Raw genomic sequence first — 27,994 nt, forward strand, 5'->3', positions numbered from 1 at the left:
GCATCCCACTCAGAGCTTTTGGTCCTATTTAGAATTCAATATTGTTTTGTTTTCTATTTTATCATTTGCTTTCTATTTATGACTGCTGATAATTTGCGAAATAAATGTAAGTAAACATTAGTAGCTTCAAAAACAATGTTAAATGTATAATAACGCATGGTCCCTTCATTCCCGTGACCAACAAACATTTGTACAGCACCTACTATGTGCCAGGCCCCGTACCTAACGTTCACTGGGGAACAAAGCCACTGCCCTCCCCCGGTGGGAAGTGGGTCAGGGGCTGGCTGGGTTTGGGGGGTCACGCAGGTGTCTGTGAAGAGCGCCTCCCGCCAGGGGAGAGCAGGAATCCCGGAGCTAGTAGTGACCAGCATGCTGGGACCCCTTCGGCCCCTTCCCTGCGAGAATCGTGGTGTGTGTGTTGGGCGGGGGGTGTAAACGTGGGGCCCGGGGTCCGGGCCCGGGCGCAGGAGTCCGGGGCACTGGGCGGGGGGGGGCGGGGGGCCCGGGGCTGGGTGCGTGGCGGGCCGGGGGGCGGGGGCCCGGGCGGCGCGGGGAGGGCGGGGGGCGGCCAGACTGTGGCTGCGGCCCCGGCCGCCGCGGCTCCTCCTCCCCTTCCCGCGGAGGCGGACGTTGAGTCAACAGCGCGGGCGGCCGCAGGCGGCGGCGGCGGCGGCGCGGCGGCTCGGAGGTGCCCGGCCCTGTCGGGGCCGCGCGGGGCTCGGGTGGCGGCGACGGCGGCGGCGCGGCGCGGGGAGGCGGAGGAGGCGGTGGAGGAGGAGGCGGAGGAGGGCGGCGTCCATGAAGCCGGCCCGCGCCTGCAGGAGGAGGCCATGAACGGCGACCGGACCGAGAGCGACTGGCAGGGGCTGGTGAGCGAGGTGAGGCCGAGGCGCCGGCCAGGCGGGAAGGGCCGGGCCGAGCGGCCGCCGCAGCCCGGAGCCCGCGCCCCCCCACCCCCCGCCCCGGGGTGGCCGAGCGGGGTGGGGACGCGCGGGGGACGCGCTGCCCCCCGCCCCCGCCAGGTGCGCCGTTGCTGCCGCACTTCCCGGGCTAGCCGGGCGCCACTTCGCTCCGCGCCATCTGGTACCGGCTTCTGGAGAGGGGCCTTCGTCCCCCACCCCCCGGCAGGGTTGGGCCCCGGATTGGAGAGCGCAGCGCGGGGATCCGGGAGGAGAGGCGCCAAGCCCCACCTGCTTGTCTGGTCACCGCCGTTCTGGAGCCTCGCGATTGGACGGCGGGTGCTGAAGCGGAAAGGTGGTGCCAGTGGGGGGGAGTGGGGGGGGAATCCGGACCCTGGGGTTCCACTCGGGCCAGGTAGAATTACCTGCCGTGGAGGTTCGGGTGGGGGAGTTCGGGGTCCTCCGTAGCCTTCATGCAGTCACTTACTCGTTTCTGTCAACACGTGTATGGCGGGCCTACTCCGTGTCAGGCGGAGAGCCTTTTGTCAAAGGCGTGAAAAACAGGTGCAGAAGTCATCCCATCTGTGGAAGCAGAAAACACCAGTCCTCTCCCCCCCACCAAACTCTTTTGTCACAAACACCCCTGGGGCCCGCTTGTAGTCTCCTAAGCTATTCCCTCTTCAACCCAGCTTGGGCTTTTTGGCCCCGGAGGGGGCTGTCCACAGACTTGTCCAGGTGAGAGTGAGGGCCCATGTCTCCCTCTCACAGGTAGGTAGCTGTTCCTGACTTACCACCATATGTGACTAGCCACGTTACCCAGCCATGCTGAGCATCCCCCGGAAATTTTCCATTCTCTCCCTCCTGAGAACCATCCCCTTTGCCCAAGGCCAACTTGGGGCCTCTTGGACTTGACTCCTGTGCACACAATGCAGGTTGTAATGGTTTGCTCTCTTCCTTCCCTTGTGGGATGCTGGAGGGGAAACCCGGCATTGTCTTTCTCCTTTAATCAGTTTCTGGGCCTCCAGGTCAATCTGATAACATTACTTAATGTTCAGTGTGTGTGAAGCATTGTATTTCTGAAGAGGAATAAGATGTCCTAAGTTCTCCCTGGCTTAGTTTGTTTACTTTTGGTCTAGTAGTTGAAAGCTCCTAACTAGATGACATTCTGATACGTTGTTTTGCCCGGGTCTAACTATCAGGCTTTATGTCAAGGGACAGATCCTCTAGAGGACTTTTCTCTTGGCCCTTCAGGACTCACACCCATTAGTCAAGGAGGCTGGAGGTGGTTCTTCATAAAAGTCCAGTGCTGGGCTCTGAAATGACACCACTCCAACAAATACTTACCGAATGTCTATTAGCAGCCAGGTACATGGTGCTTGGGATTCAGTGGCAAAGAAGACAGACAACCTCTTCTGCCCTCTAAGAGTTTCTGGAGCGTAATGCTACAGTTTGAGAGAGTCCCACAGTAGACGCAAAGAGAATGTTAAGGAACAGAATGTAAAGGATGGAAAGCCAAAGGAAGGAAATGCTTAATTGCACTCAAATGTGCCCCTCCGTGGCAGGCTTACCTCCACCTTGCACTGACCACACTGTATCACAGCCTGACGGTCGCCCCACTAGGACGTGTGTTTTCCTTGGCTTTGTTCCAAGGGCCTACACACTGGGCTCCGTACACAGCAGGTACCCCTGAAATGCTTATGGAATAAATCAAGGTCCTGGAATGGGTCTTTCAGGAGTTGCCGTGCCTGTTCCAGCTGCATTTCTGCAGTGTAATGCCTTCTTGCCTTCCACAGACATTCATTAAAGGCTTGCTGGCCTCACAGCTAGAGAATTTGAACCCTGGTCTGTCTGACTGCAGAGCTTGGGATCATTAGGCTGTACTTTGTATTTTGATCATTGGTTCATCTGTCTATATCTTTAACTAGACAGTGGCTTCTCCAAGGGAGGGGACCATGTCTTACTCATCTTTGAATCCTCAGCAACTAAATCAGTGTTTTTTAGAGTATGATCTACACATCACCTGCACCAGAGTCATTTGGGGAGCAAAGAGTGCAAAGAGTTACTCTGCGTTTTTGGAAAAAATGCAAGTTTCAGAGTCTCTCCCCAAATGTATTGTGTGCCCACCTCCTCACCATGGATACGTCTAAGTCCTAACCCCCGAGTAGCTATGAATGGGACCTTATTTGGAGATAGGGCTTTTGCAGATATAATCAAGTTAAAGACCATGAGATGAGATCATTCTGGATTTAGGGGGAGCCCTAAATCTAATGACTGGTGTCCATATAAAAGAAAGTAAAGGTAGATTTCAGACACAGGGATACAAGGGAGAAGGCCATGGGAAGACAGACACACACAGAGGGAGGCCATATCAATAGAGATCGGAGTTGTACAGCAAAAATCCCAGGATGTCAAGTTTTGCCAGCCGCCACCAGAAGCTGGAAGAGGCACGGGCCAGATTCTCCCTCAGAGCCTCCAGAAGGAATCAGTTCTGCTGACACCTTGACTGTGGACATCTGGTCTCCACAGCTGTGAGAGAATAAATTTCTGTTTTAAACCACCCAGTTTGTGGTAACTGGTTATGGCAGCCACAAGAAACTGATACACCCATGGCATGAAAATGCCCAGGAGTGTAGCCTCAAATCTGCTTTTCTGAGAAACTGAGCTACCCGGGGGATTCCCCTGCCCACTCAAGTTTAGCTGGCTGGGTGTGGACTGGGTCTGGCGTGGAGATGTCTGATACGTAGCCAAGCAGGATTCAAGGAAGAGAGTGGTCAATGGCCCGTGGTGTTTCACAGTGATTTTGGACCCCAGCCGAAGGAACTGGGGAAGATGTCACCAGACATCTGACCTGAGCTGACTGGGCTTTTTGACAACTCCCATCGGTTTTCTGCGGAAGACCTGGCTTCTGCCTCCCACCCTGGATGCACACTCCATTACCCCTCCTGCCCAGAGCCCTGTGCTCTCTTTCAATCAGTTTGCTTCCTCGGCTTGCCTCTAGGAAGCAGTTTTCATTTAAAATGATCCTACAGAGATCAGTTTTATTTTCATATTTTTAGTATAACAAGCTGAAATTACAGCCTCCTCTCAGGCCCTGAAGTGAACACGGCCATGCATGTGAAAAAGCATGGCTGGTGTGCTATTTTGGAAATTAAATGTCTGGGGAGGGGGAAATGTTCTTCTTAACACCACCTGAGGTGATCTTTCAAAATCAGGGAGAAATCTGGAACTGCAGCCGTGCAGACAATCCATAACTTTCTATTTCTAAAATAAAAATGCTAGCCACTTCTCAGCCTACTGCCCTGTGATAAACCATGCCGAGTTCAATTTCACTATTTTCACTATTTGAGTGTTGGTTAATTAATTAGATAGCAATCAGTCTCATATTCCTTGAGTGTGTCATATAACCCTGGGCCTCTGCCCAGAGTGGAGCCACTGACATTTCAAAGAGAGAGATTGAAGAGACATATAGTCGGCCTTGTGGTTAATGGCACAGCTTTGGGTCTCGGTTGTCGACTGAGATCTAGGGTTAAATCTTGCCTTCCTCTTTCTGGGTACAAATGATCAAAAACCCAACCCAAAGTGGTTCAGCTCAGGGAATTAATTGGCTGGTGTTGTGGGTTGAATTGTGCTCCCCAAAAACATGTTCAAATCATAACCCCCACCCCACAGCTGCGAACGTAGCCTTATTTGGAAATAGAATCTTTAAAGACGTAATCAAGTTAAGGTGAGGTCATTAGAGTGGGCTCCTAATCCAATGAGGAGAGGAAAATTTGGATGTAGAGACGCACAGAGGGAAGGCAATGTGAAGTTATAGAAGAAAGAAGGCCGTGTGATCAGTTATGCAGCTAACAGGAGTGCCCGAGATTGCTGGCAACTACCAGAAGCTAGGAAGAGGCAAGGAATAGGCCTCCCCTAGAGCATTATTAGGGAGCATGGCCTTGCTGACACCTTAATTTTGGACTTCTAACCCCCAGGAGTATCAGAGAGTTCATTTCTCTTGTTTCAAGCCACCTGGTTTATCTAGCAAACCAGTACAGCTGGCCTGACTACTGATTCCCAGGTAGGGTGGTTTTGGGCACAGCTGGATTCCCTACTCACACGGACCCTTGGGTCTCCTTGCTGTTTGTCTTCAGCCTCAGCCTCCCATGCATTCAAGTTCAGAGCGGAAAACAGAAGCTCTTATGTAGTACATTCCATAAAACCACAGGAATCGCTCCCCGTGAACCCACTCAGATCACTGGCCTGCCCTGGAACGAAACTGCTCAGGAGCGTGGTGATCTGACGGTCTTAGGCCCTGCCCCGGAGGCCACATGGCCCGAGAGCAGGTCAGGGCCCTGGGGGCTGTTTGCCAGAAGCAGAATGGACTTGAAAGAATCACCTCACTGTGCAATTTCTCTGAGCCTCGTTTTTTTCCTCATCTTCAATAGAGTAATAAAGTGGCCCCTCATAGGTGCTGTGAGGCTCAAAGGAAGTAGTGCTGGTTAGTGCTTTGTCCTCTGCCAGGCAAATGGTCTGTGAACATTAGTACAGTGACCATGAACCTCAGGACGGAAACTTGGATATTCACAAAATGAAAACTTCTGTATTTTGCTACAACACCTGAATTTTGGTTACGGGTTCCCATTGTAAGGGTGGTGGAAGGATAATTTGGAGTGCAGTCATGCCTCTCCCTTTCCCTGAGCTTGTATTTACGTCCCAGGGGGCTCCAGCAGGACTCCGCCATTGGCAGGGGTGATGGGGGCGGGGTCACGCATCTGGTGCCTGGCCACAGTCTCCTCATTTCAGGCTAGCATCTGGTCAGAGGTCACTGTTGTGTCCCTCCTTGTCCCCCTCTTATGCTACTCATGTCCATGTAATGCTCAGTCACTGCTCTGAGCATAGGGGACTTCACTCTCTGGCCCAGGCTAGGGGCCGGGCATTCCTATCCTGCCACTCCCGAATCACTCCTCAGCTGAGGGAAACCTGTGGAAACTATTGTGCACTTGTCTGCATTGATGTATCACATGACACCAGGCTGGGTCCAAGACCCGTGGGATTATTTCCTACTTCCTCAGAAAGAAGGGTAGATTGGTAGGGTCAAGTTTAAGCCACGATAACAAAGATACCAACCCTCAAAATAGATCATTCTAATAAGGTAGATATGTAGGTCTCATTCATGTTACAGTGTGGTGGTCCAGCTGGGGAGGGCAGCCCTGCTCCACAAGGCATTTAAGAACCCAGATTTTGGGGCACCTTACTCCAGTGTGTCTTGGGGATGGTCCTCAACTGTATGTGTAAAGCTGGTTGCTACCATGTTTTTGCCCCAGCCCATGAGAATGGAGAAAAAGAGGGCAGGGGGAGTCCAGGGCAAGGGGCTTTTCTTTAATGAGGGATGACTTCTGCTCACATCCCCTTGGTCTGAGCGTAGTCATGTGGCCGCAGCTTGCTGTAAGAGAGGCTAGGGAATACAATCATTAGCAGGATGTGCCCAGCTTAACTTTGGGAGGGTTCTTCTTATCATCACCTGAGACGATTTTTCCAAATTTAGGAGATTCAAAAGTAAGAAGGGTACATAGGACATGAAAAATACAACCATAAAAGGAAAAAAGGATAAATTGGACTTTATCAAAATTTAAAACTTCGACTCTGAAAAACTCCATTAAGGAAATGAAAAGATAAGCCACAGGCTGGGAGAAAATTTGTGCAGAGCACATATCTCATACCTAGAATATAGAAGGAACTCTCACAACTCAATAATAAGAAAACAGGCAACCTAATTTTTAAAATGGCAAAAAAGTTCAATAGGCACTGCCCTCGAGAGATTTGGATGGAAAACAAGCACATGAACAGATACTCCACATCATCCATCGTTAGATAAATATAAGTTAAAACCACAGTAAGATCCCCCCAACACACCTATTAGAATGGAAAAACAAACAAATAAAAAATGGGTAAACCAAGTGCTGACAAGGATGCAGAACAGCCGGAAACCCCATGCATCGCTGGAGGAATAGGACATGAAAACAGTTTCGCGATTTCTCATCAAGTCTCAATATACGCTTAACCGAACAACCCAGCAATCCTACCCCTAGTTTACCCCAGAGAAACGAAGACATGTGTTGACATCAAAACCTGTATGTGAACGTTTATAGAGTTTTCTTGATAGTTGCTGAGAATGGAAACAGTCCCAACGTCCATGAACTGATGAGCAGGTAAACTGCTGCACATCCATGTAACAGAATCGTGCTCAGCATTAAGATGGAACAGATCACTGATCCATGCAAAAACATGAATGAATCTTTAAAACATTTGGTACACCTGAAGCTAATGTAACACTGTGTGCCAACTATACTAAAAAAAAAAAAAAAAAAAAAAAAAGTGGGAAAAAAAAAAAAAAAAAAAAAAAAAAAAAAAAAAAAATTGGCAAGTGAAAGAAACCAGAGGCTCAAGCCAAGCGTACCTACTGTAAGATTCCATTTATATGAAATTTTGGGGGAGACACATCTAAAACAGCAGGAAGCAGATTGGTGGTTGCCAGAGCCTGAGAGTGGGGTGAGCAGATTGCAGAGGGACATGAAGGAACTTTCTGGAGTGATGGACGTATTCTATGCCTCGATTGAGCCGATGACTACATGACTGTATATGTGTGCTAAAATTCATAGAGCTGCACACCCAAAAAAGAGGAATCTTTCTCTGTGTGAATTATGTCTCCATAAAACTATTTTTAAAGGGGAGAGATGGATAGTTAAGATCACCATCTCTCTAGAGAGCTTTACTCCTTACCTCTCCAGGACCCCACCTCATCAGGTTTCCATCAAGACTAGTCATGCTCCCACCCCCGTCCCCTGGTTCTCACTCTGCTCTCCCCACGCAGGCTGATTAGGCAGAGCTCTGTGTTCATTCTTAGAGACTCCCTGATAACCAAGCTCTCCTTCCTTGCACTCTGATTCTGTCCTTTCCTTAACTTTGGAGATCTTTCTAGTTTTTTGGGGGGCTTTGGGAGAGAAAGCTCCTGGGGAGACTATTCTATGCCCTGATGTCTTAAGGATCAAACTTTCAACACTGAAAAGCCAGTCACTTTGTTACCTGTGTTTTGCTGGGTGCTCCCTTCCTGGGAACACAAAGGCAGGATGTTGGCTTCTTAAAAAGGGAGGGGAGAGGGATATGTAGTGAGAAACGGGGTAAGGGTTATAGGAAATGGAGGCAAGGTGGGTAGATAGGACATCAGTTAATATTTCGAGGGTATTATTCATATTAATAATATTATTATTAAATGAAAAAGCAGTGCCCAAGAGTGAGCACATATATAGATGGTTGGTAAGGCTTGAGAAGTGGGAAAAAGCTGCCCAGAGGCAGTGGAACTTGAACTGGGGTCCCTCCCTCCCCTTTGGTTGAAGAGGACATAGATGATCATGACGGGAAGCAGGCACAAGCCCTGGGCTGGTGGTTGACTTTTGAGGAAATGCTTCGGATAAAGGCTGTTACTAGTGGGTTGGGGTATAGCAGACATTAAGCCTGGACTAGCCAGGGTGGACCAGATGGTGAACGACTTCAAAAGCAAGACAGAGGGTGTGCTCTAATGTAGCTGGTAATAGAGAGGCACTGGGTGCTTTTTTAGATGGAGTACAAGTTGATGAAAATATTTGGAATTAGATTTGTTTCCACTGAACTCAGTGATCGGGGAACCTCTTACATCTACGACGCACCGTGCCAGGCACTGGGGATGTACAGGCAAATTTGGTAACTTTGCCAGGAATCAGGAAGAGACAAGACGAGAGACCAGTCATCTAGTCTTTTCTGTCACCACCAACATTCCCGATTATTCCTTTTGCACCTAAGTCATACCACTAATCATACAGTTTTCTAACTCGTAACTTATTTATCTCTCCACTGAACCCAAAAGATCTTGAACCCCTTGAGAGTAGTGACCATGTGTTATTAATTTGTGGCCTTAGCTCTTTGCACTATATTTTGCCCTTTGTAGGTATTAATTGTAGAATATATGAATTTGGATGTTTGAATAAATAAAGTGATAAGGAGATATGGCGTCAGTAGGAATAAAGGTAAAAGGATGGCTATGAAGAAGATTTTTTTAAAAAAGACCCCGACAGGATTTCATAGTCAGTTGTATTGGGAAGATGAAATCGGAGGAGTCCGAGATGACCTTTGAGAGTTGGTGACGCTGGGTGTGATAGAGGGTTGGGGGTGGCTAAGTCTGGTGAGAAGAGATGAGTTCCATTTAGAACTCTGCATTGTTCAGAGTTTCCTGGGAGTACTTGAACTCTTGCAAGGCAAGCTTCGTGCTTACTGGGAACATTTTGGATGAGTAGCTATCTTCTTAGTGGCAGGCTAATTTCAGAGTAAGTTTATTAAAATTAGCATGTGGGGGAAAGTGAGCACAACTGCTATTTTTAACTAATAGGATTCATGTTCTCTCCTGTGCAGGGAAATTCGCATATGTGCTTCTAAAATTGACAATTTCTACTCTTATTATGTTAAAAAATTAATTTAGTGGCTTTCACATTGAATAAAATACATTGGCTGAAGATTCGAAGAGGACTTTGCTAGTCCCTGAATGAAAATGACCAGAGTGAATGACATTTCTCACTCACCGCCTGGTTTTCCACTAATCAAACCACACTGGGGCTTTGGGTGCCTCACGGCAGAGGACTTTGCTTAGTGGAGAGTCTGCATCTCTCTCTGGCCCATCAGGTAACATGGCGCCAGTGGGAGGGGATACCTGGTTCCCAAGGAACACAAACCTTTGGTTGGTTTTTTTATTTTGAAATCTTCCCATTTTCATTTTTTATGTAAGTTTGCTAAATAGTCTACTCTGTTTCCATTGCCTTATGCTGTTTTATTGTAACAAACATTTATGTGCAGGGTATCAGCTCTTCTTCAAGCCAGCTTATCCCGCATCAACTATCAACAGCCTGTTTTGCCACCTTAAAAAGAAAAGCACTTTTCACTAGGTCTTCTTACAAGCCTTCTATGGCCCCCATTACCTGGTATTCAAAGGCCTCCCTCAAACTAGCCCTGACCTTTCTAGCTTTATATCTCATTGCCCCCCTCAGAAATTGGCTGCCCCAGACAATCTGATCGGTGATGCATTCTGGCTTTTACCTCACTCTCACATCCTGACCTCAACTGGGTGGGCCTTTGACTTCTTCCCAGACCACAGCCTTTACTAGTCCTTCTGGGTGGAACAGAAGTCCACATCCATCATAAAATCATCCATGACCACCCAAGCTTGAAGTGAGGTCTTTGACCTGTTGCTTTATGTAGTTCATGTTCCAAGCCATGCATCCGGCACGAAAATGCTCCCAGAGAAAGGAAGGGACCTTCTCTGTGTGCGGATTTTCACTCCTACACCAGTTAGTGAGCTCCTAAGAGAAGGGATCGTGACGGCCTCTGTTGGGTAGGAGATAGGAATGAGTTTCATGCTGTGACTCAAGAGGAGCAGGAACTGAGTGAGGACACTGAATAATACCCGAGAACCAACCTAGTTCTGGCCATAGATAGGGCCTCTACTTCGATTTCACATCCTCACTTACGGAAAGTAACTCATCCATGTTCCTGCCGACTTCCAGCTTTATTAAATGGCTGACACACAGAGTGTTCGTGACATTAGGGTGGATCTGCTGCTGCGTTAGGTTGGTTGGTTGGTATGATGGAGGAGTAAAGGACAGCCAGGAATATTAAAATGGGACAGGGGACAGCACGGGAGAAGATCAGCCTTCAACACACCAGACGCAGATTGAGAACTGCTGTGTGCAGTGCCTTGGACATGAGACAGTTGCTCGTGAGGGGTTTGTAGTCTAGTGGTGGTAGAGAATGGGGATTGGCCACTACCCTGTGACATACATTTTGGTAAGTGCTCTGCTGGTCAAGGGGAAGTTAATTTAGATTGGGGGATTGAGGAAGGTTCTTGGACATGGAAGGTTGGGCAGGATTTGAGCAAGTAGAAGTATAAAGGAAGGGTGTTCTAGGCAGAAGGAACAGAAATAGCAAAGGTGCAGAGGTGGCAAATGCAAGGCTTATTTGGGAATTAATAGAGTCTGGTCTCTGGTTGGCAATGCATAGTGGGGCTTGGGGTGGTAGTTGTTAGGCAGACCTTGAATGCCTATTGGCTTTCTAGAGAGTGCTAGGGTCCCGAGTGTGGCCTTTACTCTGGAGGTGACTGATGGCATGATTATACCCTTTGAGCAGGGAGGAAATTACCTGGATGCATTGGGAAGGTATGTAAGCGGTAGGGATGAGGATTGAGCAGGACACAGGAGCCCACCTGCACCTCTTCCTCTGTCCCCTTGCTTTCATCACTCTCAGCCCATCCGCGGCTGCCTTCCACCTCTTCTTTACTCCTGCAAATGCTCTTGCCCAGGCCATCCAGGACCAGCCTCCTCTTTGCCATACGCAGTGGTCTGTCCTCAAGCTTCAGCCTTTGTGGTCCTGGGCATGCAGCCTCTGACACTCCACCCTTTTTTCCCTACACGCTGGGCTTCTATATCCCTCCATGTGGCTGCTGGACCTGTCTCCGGGCACCTCACACTCTCTGTGCCCTAACCTGAATTCCTCCTCCCTCTGCCTTCCGCCTTTCCTGTGTCTCTTCCCTCCTTCCCTCCCGGCTCAATTAATGACGTCACTACAGAGTCTGTGATTCTTCCTCCCGGCGGAACCCAATCCAATTATTAATGAAGGCCCCTATTCTCTGCTCAGGGACGAGTCTTTAATCAGGGCTCTGGGTCACCACTCCCACCATCCCACCATGGCCCACGTTCTTATCCACTCTCCCCAGACTATCTACCACGTCCTGTAAGGTCTTTCTTCCATGTCCGGCTGTCCAGCGGGAGTTGTCCTTATAAGCACTGAAATGATTTACCAGTCCTTTGCCTCAAGCTCTTGGATGGCCTTCCGGGGCCTGCGGAGTGAAAACCCAGGCCCTCTAGGGGCCCTACTCCCTCCTCATCGCCAGCAAATCCCCGTCTGCCGACCACTTCCCCACTCTCCACAGAACTCCTGACTGACACCAAATCATTCCATGCCCTGAGGCATCTCCAGGCCTTTGCTTGCGTCCAAGGTGACCTCCTATGCATACTTTGAGGCCCAGGTCAAATGTCACATCCTCTACTTAAGTTTCTTACCTCTCCTGGGCCTGGTGTATTTTACTTGGGAAGTGGATAGTATATTTGAGTTGGGAAGATGGTGTGGGAGATTGTTGGCAGCATGGCAAGGCAAGGTAATGGGGTTCCTGAGGATGAGGACCCTCAGAGACGTGGGTGGCCAACAATATCGAGTACAATTCCAGGCGTGTGAGACTTAGCAGGGACTCAGGGAAGGAAGGAGAGAAGGGAGGAAGGAAACAGTCAATGTTGCCATTTCTGATACTCGCTGTGAGGCCAGCCCTGCTCAGCTGCTGCTGTGCACCCGCTTCCAGCCGCTCGCCCAGACCGATCATGGCCCTGAGACCCTGCGAGTGTGTGTCCACATGGCCCCAGCCCTGCTCAGCTGCTGCTGTGCACCCGCTTCCAGCCGCTCGCCCAGACCGATCATGGCCCTGAGACCCTGCGAGTGTGTGTCCACATGGCCCCAGCCCATGGCCGGTGTCCTGGCCAGCTGCCGGGCTCAGGCTGCGGTGGGTGACGGAAGTCATCAAGCTCCACCCAATCTCATGACTTCTCCAAGGCCTCGGTTTCTCTGGACTTCATACAATGAGGATAACATTATCTGTCTTGTGTCTCTCACCTAAGATGGGGATAAAGTGAGGTGAGATATATGGAAGTGTGTTTTAAAGTCCCCAGCCCTCTCTGGCCGAGGTGGCGGTCCAGTCCTTGCCTGGGCTTTAGGAAAACCCTTCCCAGGGCTCTGGAGATGCTCCTGCAGAGAGAGGTTATATGTCAGCTGCTGGTTGTCAACATGACGCCATTTAAAATCCATGTCGCTGGGGTGCAGGTGGACGTACCTGCCTGCTCAGCCATCTGCAGACCCCATGACCAAGGCAGGATTGGAGGTGGCAAGGATGGAACTCCCTTCTTTCTAGCCAGTTCCAATTGGCTTTGTAATTAGCTGCAGTCCGGTGAGGGCTGTCGGGGTCAGTCTGCCACCTTTCCTTCTTTCCTGGCAGTCTCCAGCTTTGCCAGACCTTCCAGCACCTGGGCAGGTTACTCATTCCATTCCTGGGGGGGTTACTCAGTCCATTCCTGGGTGCCTTCCATTTCCCTGGCCTCTTCCACGCTCCTCTCACTCGCCCTCCGGCCTTGCATCCTTCCTGCTCTCCCTGAGTCCAGCCTCACGCTCCTACCCCCTTTTGGTCTTCAGAGCCGTCTGCTGACAACTCTACTTCCCTCGTTTCTTTGGTGCTGAAGAAGCCTGTTTGCCAGCTGACTTCCGTGCTCAGGACACAGCTCTCTTACACAAAGAGCTAGCAGCAGCCTCCTCCCTGGAGGAGGTGCGTCCTCATCAGCCCTCCTGCCTCCTGCATCCCCGTCTGCCTTTCCACCCTCCCCTCTGCCTGGTTGAGCGCCTGGAAGCCAGACTGGGCTTCTGACCCTTGCTCGAAAGCCTCCATAGCTCCAGCTGGCCCTCACTTTGGCCCAGACTCCACTGTCACTTAAGGCCTTTCTTACCTTCATCCAAAGCAAATGTTCCAGCCTCATCTTCTGTTTCTCCATTTCACGTGTCCCGGGCTCCTGTTACATAGAACCACACCGGGTCTCTGCCAGGAGCCTGCGTTTCCACACACCCACAGTTTGCTCAGGCTGGGCCCTCTGGCAGGAACTCTGGTCCTCTTGCTTCTTCTCACTCCTCTTTTGAGGCTCAGTGGTAACCACCGTAACCTCCAATTGGAAGGTCTTTGGCCTTCTGCGATCCTGTAGCGTCCAGGTGCCCCTCTGTGACCAGCATCTCCCTTGCCGCCCTAGGTGGGAATGATTTATGTACGTGCCTTGTCTCCGGCCTGGAGTTACTCAGAACAGGAATGGGCTGATGCAGTTTTGAATCTGCCATCGTGCCTAGCACGACGTCCTGCTCATTGTAGACAAATCTGAAAGAGATGACAAACCTCTTGGGTTCTCCGTGAATACCTGAATTGAAAAGCTCCTGAATTAAAACAAGGACATTTCATTTTTTGTTTGTCAGAACAACATTCTCATTTGTTTCTTTCCCCAAAGCTCCCTTTTACCCGTTTGATCTCACACACCTTCTGACTTTCAAAATACAGATTGTGATCTTTTAAAGGTAGTAAGCCAAATCTCCTTTTAATAAGCTCCAAGGGATTTATGAATTCACTACAAGTCATTTCCTCCCTCCCCCTCCCCCTCTCCCTCTCAGCCGCCCCTTCTTTCTCTTCTTTTCTCCCAAACTGAAATTTTATTGTATCAGATATATTGCTTGAAAAGAGTCAGGCAGAAGCCGCGGGTGGGAAATCGTTCGGTTCTAAAGAGCTACTTTCTGTAATGGGCTCTGACCTGTATTATAGCGTGTCTGAACACTCACCAGTCTCTGCCTCTGCTCTGGACTAGACGTGAAGCTCGCTGCAAGGTTGTTTGCTCCCACAGGTCTTACATGCAAAGAAGTTATGCAATTTCTTTGGTCCCTGTGGTCACGGTCTCATCATGAGAAATAATTGCTAAAAACAGTACCTTACATCTGTCTGCCTTCCACTGATGTTAAAGAGGATGAACGCAGCCTCAGGCACTTTGCTAAAAGTTGGGGTGCAGAAGGCTACAGGGTGTTGTCACCTTCCCCTCCATTCCCTTATCCTTGTAACCGCCTTGTCAGTTGGAATGAGTAGGGGGTAGTATCCTTTTATAAATGAAGAAACAGAAACTCAGAGTCCTTATTGATGGTCACTCGGCAAGAAACGAGTGTGTAGAGGCAGGCCTCTTAACTTCAAGCCAGATGTTTTTCCCACCTGAGGGCTTGGGTTCATACCCTCTGCACACTCACACCAGCTGACCTAGAGCGAAGCCCCAGGAACTGGAGCTGAGATGGAGACTTCTGGGGTCTCATTCCAGATCCCTGCCCAGACTTCAGTAGAGGCTGGAAGTTGAGCAAAAGGGGTGTCAGGGACACCTGCATATGTGACCATAACTGAAGGACAGGATGCCACCTCTGCTGCGTAGGCTGAAGACAGGTGCACCAGGCGACCCAGTCCTGTCTGAGCAGAGGCTCCGTGGAAGTGTGAGACTCTAATAAGGCCAAGGAGCCATCCGCCCACTCCCTGCCTACTTGACCCCATCACAGAGAGTTCCTCGGGCCAGCAGTGGGGGCCCTGCCCTCACCGGCCTGAATCTGTGAATGAAGAAGAAAGGGCCAGTGGGGAAGACAAGTGAGTGGCTGAAGGTATTATCTACAGATGGTCAGACTTTGGGTCAAGATGGATTTAACTTTAAATATCTGAGTAGATTGCTGTGTTCCCTAAATTTAGAAAATACAGGGATGTTTAAAAGAAAATAACTGTAATTCCAATACCCAGAGCTGATTACTGTTAATATTTTAGTGTATAATCTCTCAGGTATTTTTCCATGCCTGCCTGCCTTTCTTCCTCCCTCCCTCCCTTCCTCCCTCCCCCCTCTTTCCTTCCTTCCTTCCTTTCTCTTTCTTTCTTTCTTTCTTTCTTTCTTTGTGAGCAGGGGGAGGGGCAGAGGGAGAGAGAATCTCAAGCAGACTCCACATTGAGCCTGGAGCCCAACATGGGGCTCCATCCCAGGACCCTGAGATCATGACCTGAACCCAAACCAAGAGTCGGACGCTTAACTGACTGAGCCACCCAGGCGCCCTCCATGTCTTTATTTCTAAAAATGAGTTTATATCATAGGCTGCTTTATTTTTTTCATTTGTGTTGAGGCTAACACACATACAGTGAATGCACACAGTGAATGCTCAATGCCTTTTTGCATGTGCATGCACTTGTGTAACCACCACCTAGGTCAAGATCTAGAACATTCCCAGCTCTCCAGAAGGCTCCGTATGCCTTTCCCAGTCAACACAACCCGCCACCCACCGTAACCATTATTTTGAATTCTGTCACTGGATGCTCTTTTTATAAACTTGTTCTTTTTCCTACTCAGCAATAAGTAGTGACTAGTTTCCATGTCCTTCACTCATCAGCACCATCAACATCAGTCTATGGCAGCATGAGATTACACTGTATTGACAAACCATATGCTTGCTGGACTTTGAAGCTATGTCTTGGAACTTCTTACTGCATTGTTTCCCACTATCAGAATGCTCAGCTCTCTGACATCAGGGTTCTCTTAAGCTCTAGAACAGGCTGCTGGGGCAGTGACTTCGAGATTTTCCTGTGGTTTTTTGCAAGGCCAGTTTATGCCTTCCCTGGCTCACTTAGTTTCTTTGAATACTCGTGAATTATGCTGAATGTCCTGATAACTACCCCTGTGCATCGGCAAGGACGTCTCACATCCTACCATGTGGTGTGTAAACGTCTGTATGGGAGAGCAAATTCTAGGGTGTTCATTCATCCCACTCCTCAGCTCCTTCTTAAAAATTCAGTTTTAAAAGAGGAGAGGAATTCATTGGACAATTTAAACACCTGGGTTTAGAGAGAGGTCCTTTTCTGATTACAGGATTGCTTAGTGAGTGAGGAAAACAGTTGTTTTGATTACTGGAAACAGTCATGAGGATTCATGAGAAAAATGCCCACGCTCCCCCCAGAAACAGTCTCCAGCCCAGTGCTGACCAGTCCTGTTTTGATCATGTAGGCATTAACTGTGCACATTTGGGGACCTTCCTGGCTTTCACTCTCTCCCGGTTTGGCTTTCGATTATTTTACTACCACTGTTATGACGAACACCGCAGTGACGGTTACTACTCTCTCAGTATCATCAGTATGACTAACAGCAGTAGTTATTTGTCCATTGTTTCCATTTATTAAGCCCTTGCCATGTGCCAGGCGGATAAGGTTTGGTCCAGGCACATGTTGGAAGGAGAAAGGACACAGTTATTGGGCACTATTTAATGTGCCCACACTTCCTATGTGCGTTTTATTTATTCCTCCCAACCCCCTTGAGAGGCAACTAGGGTTACCACCATTTCACCTGCTGTGATCAGTATGGCTAAGAGTTGATGAGTAAGCATACAGGAATATGCTGGTAATGCAAGAGCTGGGATCTGAACCCAGGTTCTTTTGACCCCAAAGTCTGTGTTTTCCCCACTCGACACAGCCTCACCAAATGAGTGAGTGAGAGAGCGACCAAACAAAGCGCTATAGTGTTGTGCTCGTGTTTAGCAGGTATGTAGTTTGAATTATCAAGCTGAAAGGGAAGGATTCTTTAATTTAAACCCTATTCAAACCTCGGTGTGGTATTTCTATGCTTTCATGTCGTGGATAGCCAATGACACCAGCCAGTAGTAACATAGGGCTCTACTGTGAACTCAGTTATGTATCTTCCTCAGTATCAGTTGTTTGGCCATGTTGGCATATTATTTGGGATTAATTTTAAGGTAATACCAGAAACAGCAGTGGTTTAGATAAGATAGAGTTATCTGTATTTCTCCCTCAAGTACAGTGAATTTAGAGGAAGGCCATCTAGGGCTGATATGGCGGCTTACGGTTTGTCTGGGACCCAGGCACCTGCTGTTTCTCTCATCTACCATTCCAAGAGTGGAGCTTTCCATTTTGGGACCAGTATTTTGCAGGAGGAAGAAAACACGAAGAAGGGTGGGCTCCTTCCTTTAAGAAAACTTCCCAGAAGTCTCCCAGGACACTTCTGCTTCCATGTCATTGGCCAACACTTTTATATGAATGTAGGGGATCATAGTAATACCTACCTCATAGGGCCTCATTGTGAATGTGTGTGAAGTGCCCAGAACGGTACCTGGCATACGGTGAGTGGTGGAGGAGAGTCTGCCATCAGTGTTTTATCTGACGCATCCATGGTCATATGTGGGATCTAGGCCCATCAGGCTTGGTAGGTCTTTCCCAAGGACTTGTTTTAACTACTTCGGTCTTTGCACCCTCCCACATGGTATGGACAGGAACAGTCCTAATGATAGCCATGAACATGATGCTTATGGATGATGATGATGATGATGACGATGATGGTAAAGATAACTTCTCAGTAAATGCCAGCTACATGCCAGTTACTGGACTAAATGCCTTGTTCATTCATTATCTCTTTTAACCTCACAAACCCTATGAAGTAGATACTATCATGGTCCCCATTTTACAAATAAGGTGTCTTTGGCTCAGCAAGAGGTGGATTAACTTGCTCAAGGTCATTCAGCTAGAACTGGCAGGGCAGAGACTGGAATCCAGGAAAGTCTGATCTCCCTGCACCCCAGGGCTCAGGGTCTTACTCGGGATATCCACTGCCATCCATATCCTTTTAGGTCTCTCTGCCTCTGAAATTTCATCTCCTTTTGGAGTGGTCACCTGGCCAATATATTTAGTCCATCCTTTGGACAGTACTATCTGTAGTGACCCTGGTTATCAGTGAATTTCCCTACTGAAAGAGAAATGCCCAAACCTAGACACTACCTGCATCAGTGATGTCTTCTCCAAAGGAATTCTTTTCAAGTGTCAGGCCTTGTGTCTGTACTTGCAGAAGACTAAACTGGAACAACCCATCTTATTGTCATTTAAATGTTCTTCTGATGACCCGTGATGGAGGTGGACAAATGACCGGTCAAGGGAAATAAGAAAATTATCCCCAATATTGGCTGGTGGCTTGTTGGTGATGTGGAGCCAATGAGGATTTTGCCTTCCTCCCTGGGAGCCATAATAAATTCGGATCATCCACAGGAGCCCTTTGCTAGCATAATCAACCCATCTGCACAATCACCAGCTAGAGAAACAGACGTGGACGGAGCCCTCGCCTTAAGAAGCGTTTACAATTTAGTCTGTCCTCTGAAAGCTCCTGTGGTTTGAATCACCGGGATCGCACATCCTCCATGTTCCAGAATGCCTCTCCACCCAACTTGCTGCTGTGGGGCTGTGTTCTGAACTGACGGTTCTTGTTGAGGGAAATTTCCCACTTATCAGTGCTACCCGGAGCTGGTGGGAAGAGAGTGCTAGCAAGTGCAGGAGCAAATGAGCGGTGCTCAGAAGAATCTGAGCTAGGCGCAGAGAGAGGGCAGAGCCGGCTCACAGCCGCAAGCTTCGGCTGCAGACACCTTCATCCTGTCGGCAGAAATGCGGGCCCAAGTGGCCCCTTGAATGATGACTCCGTGGTTTTCACACAGAACTGCTGGGGGAGCTGTGATGATTGTGACTGGTTGGCGTCTTGGCAGATGGTGGTATGAGTTCTATTTACTTGGATAATTAAAATGGTGATGGATTTGCATGTCTGATTTCAAGATCTCTAGTCTGCAGATGACTGCCTTTTGGAGCAGACAGGGATGGAACCCCTCCTTGCTTTGGAGTATCTGCACTTGACTCAAGTATTGGAGGGATGGGAGCCAGGGAATATTCCCACAAATGCTCCGTCTTGAGTTGAATCTTCATCTTGAGCACTCTGACCCTCTTATGGAACCATTCATCCCAGCAGGGAGATGATATTTTTCAGAAAGGCAAGGTCTGCTGACAAACTTAGGAATCAAGATGGTTTTCGCTCTTTGAATAAGAGAGAGGAAGTTCTTTGGGTTATTGTTATTATTAATAAGACTGTTACCTTTAGAATTTATTGAGTGCTTTTTAAATTTTTTTTATTTTTAAAAATGTTTTATTTTTAGAGAGAGAGAGCATGCAAACATGGGGCTGGGGGAGGGACAGAGAAAGAGGGAGAGAATCCAAAGTAGACTCCATACCTAGTGTGGAGCCCAACGCAGGGTTTGATCTCACGACCCTGAGATCATGACCTGAGCCGAAGTAAAAGTTGGATGCTTAACCAACTGAGCCACCCAGGTGCCCCTCGAGTGCTTTTTTAAAACATGCATTGTCTTACAGAATCCGTGTGATTCTTTGAGGGAGGCGTGGGGCACTGTGGCAGGAGGGGCGTGGGACAGGCCTGGGTTTAAATCCCACCGTTGCCACTTAGAAGTTGGGTGACCTTTTCTTGATCTCCCAGAGCCTCAGTTTCTTCATCTGTAGAAGGGGATAATGTCTACATTTTGAGGTTGTCATAAGGATTAATGATTTATATGTGCAAAATGCTGAATCACCTTCGGGCACAGAGTAGACCTCAAGATGGTGATGGTCATTCACACAGCATTTTTAAAGAGGAAACTGAAGTACAGAGCGCAGGTGAGTGGCTTCCCACGGCCAGTCGTTGGTGATGGCCATGAGAACCACATCATTTCATTCTAAATCCCATGTGCCATGTTGCGTCTATTCATGTTCCCTTTGTCTCTGTGCCTCCCAAATTCCCCTTTGTTAAAGTATAGTCCTGGATTCAACTGTAGTCTTCCAAATGCCATCCCTTGAGCCTCGTTTATCAAGTGGAGGTGCAGCTAGAGGTCCCCTCTGCCTCACGGTGTTTGGGGGCAGATCTGAGAAGTTAGGAGCAGGTAGATAGACAGCAGCCGCTGTGGCTCATCAGTAGGAAGGGTTTAGGGTTTTAGGGGTTTTTTTATGATTTCTTTTTGATACCAGGGGAAGATGAGCCACAGCAACGTTATAGCTTTTAAAGACCATTTGACCAAAATGTTGCCCATGTTTTGCTGGCTTTTTATTGCTGCCCAGCCCACAAGAAAAGCTTTCTGCAACTGAATTGAATTATTATCCTATAATGAAATGACAAGTGAATCTATCATCACATTCCACATCTGACCGTTGTGTGTTATAATATGTCATTGCATATGTGAGTGTTGGTGACATGGGCTGTCACCTGTATCTAGTGTATGCCAGGCCCCTGGCAACCTGGGCGGAAAAGGGAGGGCCTCAGATGCATGGGTAATTTTAGTGCCCCATCCCAAACACCGGAGCTCTGAAACGAACCAGAATTGCACACCCTGTCATCAGCGTCTCGGCCAGAGGCAAGGTCAGATCAGCGCAGCACTGGGGAGAGCACAAACTCACTCTAGGCAGGCAAAGATTTTTTTTTTTTTTTAAAGATTTTATTTATTTATTTGACAGAGAGAGACAGTGAGAGAGGGAACACAAGCAGGGGGAGCGGGAGAGGGAGAAGCAGGCTTCCCGCCGAGCAGGGAGCCCGATGCGGGGCTCGATCCCAGGACCCTGGGATCATGACCTGAGCCGAAGGCAGACGCTTAACGACTGAGCCACCCAGGCGCCCCCAGGCAAAGATTTTTAAAAATATATGCTATCTTCAGCAAATGAGAGGGATTTCCTCGCCCATTTATGGCCAACTAGAAGGAAAGCCAGTCTTTTTTCCTTGCATTTCCTCCTCACCTCTGTAGGCCTGCAAAGAACAGGGCACACCCAGACAGTGTAGAGACGGAGAAGGTGGGGAGAGGGAGGAAGGGAGAAATAACAAGAGTGAAGGATTGAAATAGATATCCAGGCAAACCTTCGTTATTCCTAACTTCAGTTAACCAAAACTGTCAGTGAATTTCACATACCCCCCAGCTACTATAGTTCACATTATAAACTCTTCCAATTACCTGAAATCTCACTTAACTTAAATTTCAGCACATCCCCTGGGGCACTCGAATAATCAAAGTTTGCCTGTCAAAAGTAATACTGAAGAGGGAAAACCGCCGTGGTGACTCTGAGAAAGATAGATCATAAAAAAAAAAAAAGTCGTCTTAGAGAATGGCATTAGAATCATTAAGTCACCAACCTGAAATTGCTGAAATGTTATCTAAAAATTACAGAGGCGAACACAGATTTAGAACAGGGCTGTGGAAATGCTCGGGAGTGCACAGCTGGAGACTGGGGTAGGGTCACGGCCAGCGAAGGCTGCACCCCTGGGTGCTGGCGAGTCAGCGCGACTTGGTCCGGATGCCTGTGGGCTGCAGGACCTCAGCGACGTGACCATCAGCATGGGCTTGGCCTCGCTTGGCTTCTTACTCCATAGATGCCCAAACTTGCCCTGGCAAGGTTCAGGGTATCTGCAAGCAACAGTCCTGGATGCCTATCCAGAGAATGAAGGTGGTAAAGGAAGTTTATGCCCTTGTGATATGGGGAAGTGCTCATTTTAAACAATAAAAATGAGGTGACATGCAAATGCCATTTTGCTAATTCTATAGGAGCCGTCTTACGACCTCTCCATACACACCAAGTTTTTGCAAACAGACTTATTTTTCTAAATGATGCTAAAATGCAATTAGAGATTTAGACTTAACAATAAATAATAATTGATTAGCTTACTAACATACATATTACAAATATATATATATATATATTTCAGCTTAGTGGGAACCAAAATTCATTTATTTCTCAAATACTTATTAAGCACTCACTCTTGGTCAGGAGCTTGGCTCTGGAGATGCAAAGGTGAATGAGTTGGACCTTGGCTGCAGGGAGACCTCAGTCTGTGGTGAGGCAGATAGGTGAGCAGGTGGCTGTGATTCTCTAATTAGGGTGTACCCAGAATGTCACATAGCTGTGAGGAGCCAGGAAGAGTCAGAGGTAGACTGCAGCCAGATATCAAAGAGCTCTTGTTTGTCAATCTCCTTAACAGAGATATTTTTAAAGACGAGTGAGTGGCAGGACCTGATTTATGGTTTTCAAAGGTTTTAGACAGGTAGAGCGATGAGGAGGCCGTCATGACGGTCCCGGCCAGACATCACCGGGCCGGGCAAAGTAGGGGTTCTGGGAATGGGGGGGGGAGTGGCTTATCTGAAGGTGAAATTAAGTCGATTGTTGAGTACTGTTTACCTAAAGCTGCAAATTGGATGAGAAAGGAGGTATCCCGGATGGAGGATGGAAGATAGGGTAGAAAGATGGTTTGACAGAGTAGAGGGGGACCAGGGGAGGAAATACCTCTAAGAAAAGAGTGAGTCTGTGAATTGAGAAGTTTCTAAATTATTCCTGAACATGAACCCTTCAGCCACATATGTTTATCATCACGTGGCGAAGCCTTTGGGGATTGGCAGGTATGTTCTTGCAACAGCTAATGAGAACTAGCCTGATCCCATCAGTAAAAATCACCAAGGACCATGAGTCACTGTTTGAGAGTGAGAGTCACTTGATGGAGAGGTCCCCTCCCTGACATCCTGGCTACCGTCATCCCTCTCAGCATTTATCTGGTTGTAAAGCCATCGAAATAGTAATGTAGTGTGTCAGATAGACATTTAATTATTATGATCTTCTTTGTAGCAAATTATGATTTGCTTTATTGCAGATAACAGTAAACGGGTAGATAAAAGCCACTCGGTGGTGAAAACTGTGGGTCTGGGTTCTTAAGATGATAAGCACAAGGCTACCTTCATGGTGTTTGTGTGTGGGCATGAATTAACATGGACAAATGACTTGTGAGTTGTGCTTTAAAAATATAATTGAAATGCAATTCAAAAGAAATCTATTTTTGAGAGGATAATAAAAATATTTCATGATATCTAGTATACATGCTGAAAACTGGTCGTATTTTACCAAGTTTATTCCATCCACGTTTCACCGATTACCCAGTATAGTTGGTGTGTGGTTTTTCCTTTCTCCAGTTGGGAGGTCTATATACCCCACTGCAGCCTGTAAACTTCACCACTGTGTGTGCTTCTCTGGGTATGATTAGTAGAGCCTCAGGGGTCCGTTAAAATAAAAGGAATTCTTATTAAATGCCCACTGTTTCTTTTTTAACCTTTATTCATAAGCCACCAGAAGGGGAGGACCTTAGCAAAGTTGAGAAATAAGCTCAATAGAATGGATCTACCCAGGTTAATGTGGCAAACATTTATTGTTCTCTCACTTCCAACCACACCCCACTTTGGAGGGTATTAGTGCTGGATATAATCTGCAGAGAGAGCGCAGGACGACAGTCCGGGTATCTTGTACTGCCCCAGGCGAAGGATGGCACATGATCTGCTTTAGGCCGGCTGGAGACTCCCTTGAACAGAGAGATAAAGAAGCTGAAGCATAACGGAGTCGGGTTCTACCCTGATCGATCGGTGGCCTCTGACCTGATCTTTCCTGCACTGACCCCTCATCTAGGCTCCAGAGCCACATCCCCACCTCCCTGTTTCTAAGCCGACTTCTCTGTCCTCCTGCTAATTCTGTGAGTGCCAAAGTCCTTCCAACACATTCCTATGTGAGGGGATCTGTTCCTGTTGCTTACAACCCAAGGATCCTGACTGATAAATGCAGAGAACAGTCGGGCTCTGCTACTCATTACTTTAGTGATGAAGGATAAGTTGACCTTGCTGAGCTTCAGTGTCCTTGTCTCTAAAATGGGGCTAATCGTACAACCTATTTCATAGGCAGCTGTAGGGATTGAATATAATGTTTCAAGTCGAGCATTTAGTACAGTTTGGAAAATAACAATGTTCACTGAGTAGTGCCCACTGCACTTACTATTATAATTAAATAAAGGTCTACTCCTTAGTATTACTTTTAACGGTGCCTGGCACATAGCAGACATTCCAAAAATACGAGTTTGTTTTCTCCTTCGTCTTTTCTGAAAACAAACCCATACCCTCCTTTCCTTGGGTAGGGAAGAGAGCAGATAGCCCCAGCCCCTCCACCATGCTTAAACTTAGCAGGCATAATTACAACTTGACTAGGGAGCGAAAATGGAAGCACAAGGAGAACCAAGTGCATATCCCTTGGCCCCACCCAAGTGACCAGAAAGTGGGGGCAGTTTCACGTGGCTTGTCCCCCTGGGCTCAGCCCTTTGTCAGGCGGTTGGGCAGCCATGTGACCCATTCGCCCACCGATATGATTCGGATACTAGCTGCAGTGGCTGAGGCTAAACCCATGCCTGCTTCTGGTTGCCTGGGTAGCACCCTACCTAACAGAATTGCGTTAGACAAAGTGATAACAGAATCCATATTAAGAAACAGCAAAGTCAGTGTGTTCTTTGTAGGCTTGACAGATCAGATCAAACTGCAGGATCCAGAGGTGTGTCTGCAAAGCAGGCCCTGATCCCCAGCTGCCTTCCCTTCCCCCTGGCAGCTTGGCAACCAATTTTACCCAAGCTGTAGAGTCAAAGATAATTTACACCACATGATGTCAGGACGAAATTGTCTTCCTCAGAGGATTCTTAATGTCACTTCCCTATTCAGAGCCCCTCAGGGCTCCTGCTTGCTGGAAGAATGAAATCTGAACTCTTCAGCACGACTTCCAGGCCCTTTCTGACCTGACCACCCATCTGTCTCTCTTTCCAGCTTTATCTGATGCAGGCTTCATTCCCACCCAATGCCAAAGACAGCCCAGCATGTCGCTCACTGTTCCGACAGCATGTCTCCCCGTGTCTCACCTTTGTGTTTTGCTCTGGCCATTTCCCTGCCGGGGATATTGTTTTCCCATCACTGCTGCCTGTCACAACTTCATCTACTCCCCAACAAAACGAACCCCTCCACCTGTCCTTTGGGATCCATTTCAAATGTTCACATCTTCCTCCAACTCTTCGAGCCCCTTCTTTGCTGAGCTGTGATCCTCTCCTTGTGATTAAAATGAGTAGAACAGCAATACACAGACAGCACTTACTATTTTAAATGTTTTGTACATATGAATTGCTTTAATTCTTGCATGAGCCCTATGAAGATACTATAATTATACCCATTTAACAAGTGGGGAAACTAAGGCATGGAGAGGCTAAGTAATTGATCACGTAGCAAGGGAGGGGTCAAGCCAAGATCCAAATGCAGGTATTGTACCTCCTTCTGGCTGGAGATAAAGAGGCTGTCAGATCCCACAGTCTGATCTGATCTGTCAGCCATTACTTTATTTTTTTTTTTTTTTTAAAGATTTTGTTTGTTTGACAGAGAGAGACACAGCGAGAGAGGGGACACAAGCAGAGGGAGTGGGAGAGGGAGAAGCAGGTTTCCCGCCGAGCAGGGAGCCCGATGCGGGGCTTGATCCCAGGACCCTGGGATCATGACCTGAGCCGAAAGTCAGCCCTTACTTTAAACTGCCTTTCCCTGTGTTTCTGGGAGCTTCGTTACTAGCATGCTGTAGTTAGTAATGATTAGTGAATGATGATCCGGCAACATATTATCATCTATTATTATCTCTTGTATGATATTAATAATTTTTATTACTATAAAAAAGTACCAGGCACCATTCTAAGTTTATAGGCATTTATGTCTCGCCAGGGTTGTGTACCTTGATTTGGTGGGTGGAGAGAAATGCACTGGACTGAGAGGAACCCCCAGCTTAGGTTTTGGCCCTGGGTCCTCCAGGTCAGCCCTGGGTAAGCCAGTGTACCATGCTGAGTCCCAGCTTCCTCATCTGTGCAGTTAGGGGCCTGGCTGAGAGGATTCCTGAGGTCTTTACCACCTTTGTGAGTTTGAGAATCTGTCACAAGGGGACAAAGCCCCATGTGTCACAGGACGCCGAGGTAAGATAATGTATGCCATTTTCTCATTCATTATATGTATGTGTTGAGCCTCAGCTATGCACCCTGCATTGTTTTTAGTGCCAGGCATCTGGAGAGAGAGGTTGAAAATAAGCCAAGAGCGAGTTATACAACTCAAGGTCAAGTAATAAGTGCAATGGAGGAAAGTAACACAGCATAAGAGGATTGAGAGTCTGGGTGCTGACAGACAGGGATGAGCTTCCTGAGAAGGAGACGTTACAACAGAGATCTGAAGGAAGCCAGGGAACGGGCCATGCAGTCCAAGCAGAGGAAGTAGCAGTGCAAAGGCCCTGAGGTTGGAGTGGGCTTGATGTGGTCACAGACCAAGCTGCCTCTCAGGTATTCAGATGGAGGCACCCAGTTAGAGATGAGAGTGAGTGCAGACGAGAGTCTGAGCTGGGGACACCAGTTTGGGTGAAATCAGCACAGAGATGACAGAAAAGCCATGGAAATGAATGGTTTCTCAACCCCTGGTTGAGGTGGGGTTAAGATTGGAGTTAGCGAAGAGAAGAGGGCCTGGGGCCTGAATCACAGCCAACATAACTGTGTGCAAGTGCCCTTTGAAAAACTAAGGGTCTCGTGCCCGTGATTCAGCTGGTGACAAGCCCAGTGTGGTCATCAGCACGCGGCCAGCCAGAACTCTCGGGGATGGGCTTAGCTGATACCTGAGCAGATGGCTAGGTGGCCTCTTGCACCTCAGCCCTTCTCCCATGCAATATGATTGAAAAGGCCCCAGGAGAGCTTCCAGACAGGGGCCTCAGCATGCTATGAGTCAAAATGCCCCACTCTCGGTACACAATGATCTCTGAGAGTGTCTTCTTAGAAATGTGGTTAGACCCAAGAGAGGTAATATGTGGACCTGCTAATAATGTATTTGGTACCAATATAGAATACTAAAAAGAGCCTGGAATTTGTAGTTAAGACTCCTGTCTGAGGGGCACCTGGGTGGCTCAGTCGGTTAAGCATCTGCCTTCGGCTCCGGTCATGATCCCAGGGTCCTGGGATCGAGCCCTGCATCGGGCTCCCTGCTCAGCAGGGAGTCTGCTTCTCTCTCTCCCTCTTCCCCTGCTTGTGTTCGCTCTCTCTCAAATACATAAATAAAATCTTTTTTTTAAAAAGAGCCCTGGTTTGAGCTGACAGTAGTTAGTTATGTGACTCTGGGAAAGACAATCTCAGCTATTTTGTCAAATGAGAGAAACAGTTTTTGTCCCACTTGTCATATAATGTGGACCATCAAATGAGGGAGTGTCGGGGCGCCTGGGTGGCTCAGTTGGTTAAGCGACTGCCTTCGGCTCAGGTCATGATTCTGGAGTCCCGGGATCGAGTCCCGCATCCGGCTCCCTGCTCGGCGGGGAGCCTGCTTCTCCCTCTAACCCTCCCCCCCCTCCTTTTCTCTCTCTCCCTCATTTTCGCCCCCTCAAAAAAAAAAATAAAACTTTAAAAAAAAAAAAAAAAAAAAAAAGAAATGAGGGAGTGTCTGTGAGAGCATTTTGTTGGCTTTAAGTGCAAGAAGGAAAATACCTTTAATTTTGAAAAAGTGTACAAAGTCAAATTTTCGCATACACCCTCCATTTCGAGCTCAGTGAGGTGGGCAGGGCAGGTATTAATTAATCAGGGCTGTGCCTCAATCCTAAAACGCTAATTATCTGCATTACGTAATGGCCTTTATTCGGGTGCCGTTATGGCCACCCATCTCTCAAAACCCACCAAGCACCATTTCCTCCGAGTAGTTTTCTTCCCTGC

At 48.1% G+C, this 27,994-nt stretch overlaps 1 protein-coding gene across 1 annotated transcript in view; it reads left to right on the forward strand.

The window, feature by feature from the left end:
• The first annotated feature begins 842 nt into the window (after window positions 1-842).
• Window positions 843-27,994, forward strand: part of CCDC149 (coiled-coil domain containing 149) — a 100,912-nt gene continuing 73,760 nt past the window's right edge. The window contains exon 1 of the mRNA XM_021679407.2: window positions 843-878. The gene's annotated coding sequence lies outside the window, so the exon portion shown is untranslated. The remainder of the gene's footprint in view (window positions 879-27,994) is intronic.

Source organism: Neomonachus schauinslandi, chromosome 2 (assembly GCF_002201575.2).
Source record: "Neomonachus schauinslandi chromosome 2, ASM220157v2, whole genome shotgun sequence".
NCBI lineage: Eukaryota > Metazoa > Chordata > Mammalia > Carnivora > Phocidae > Neomonachus > Neomonachus schauinslandi.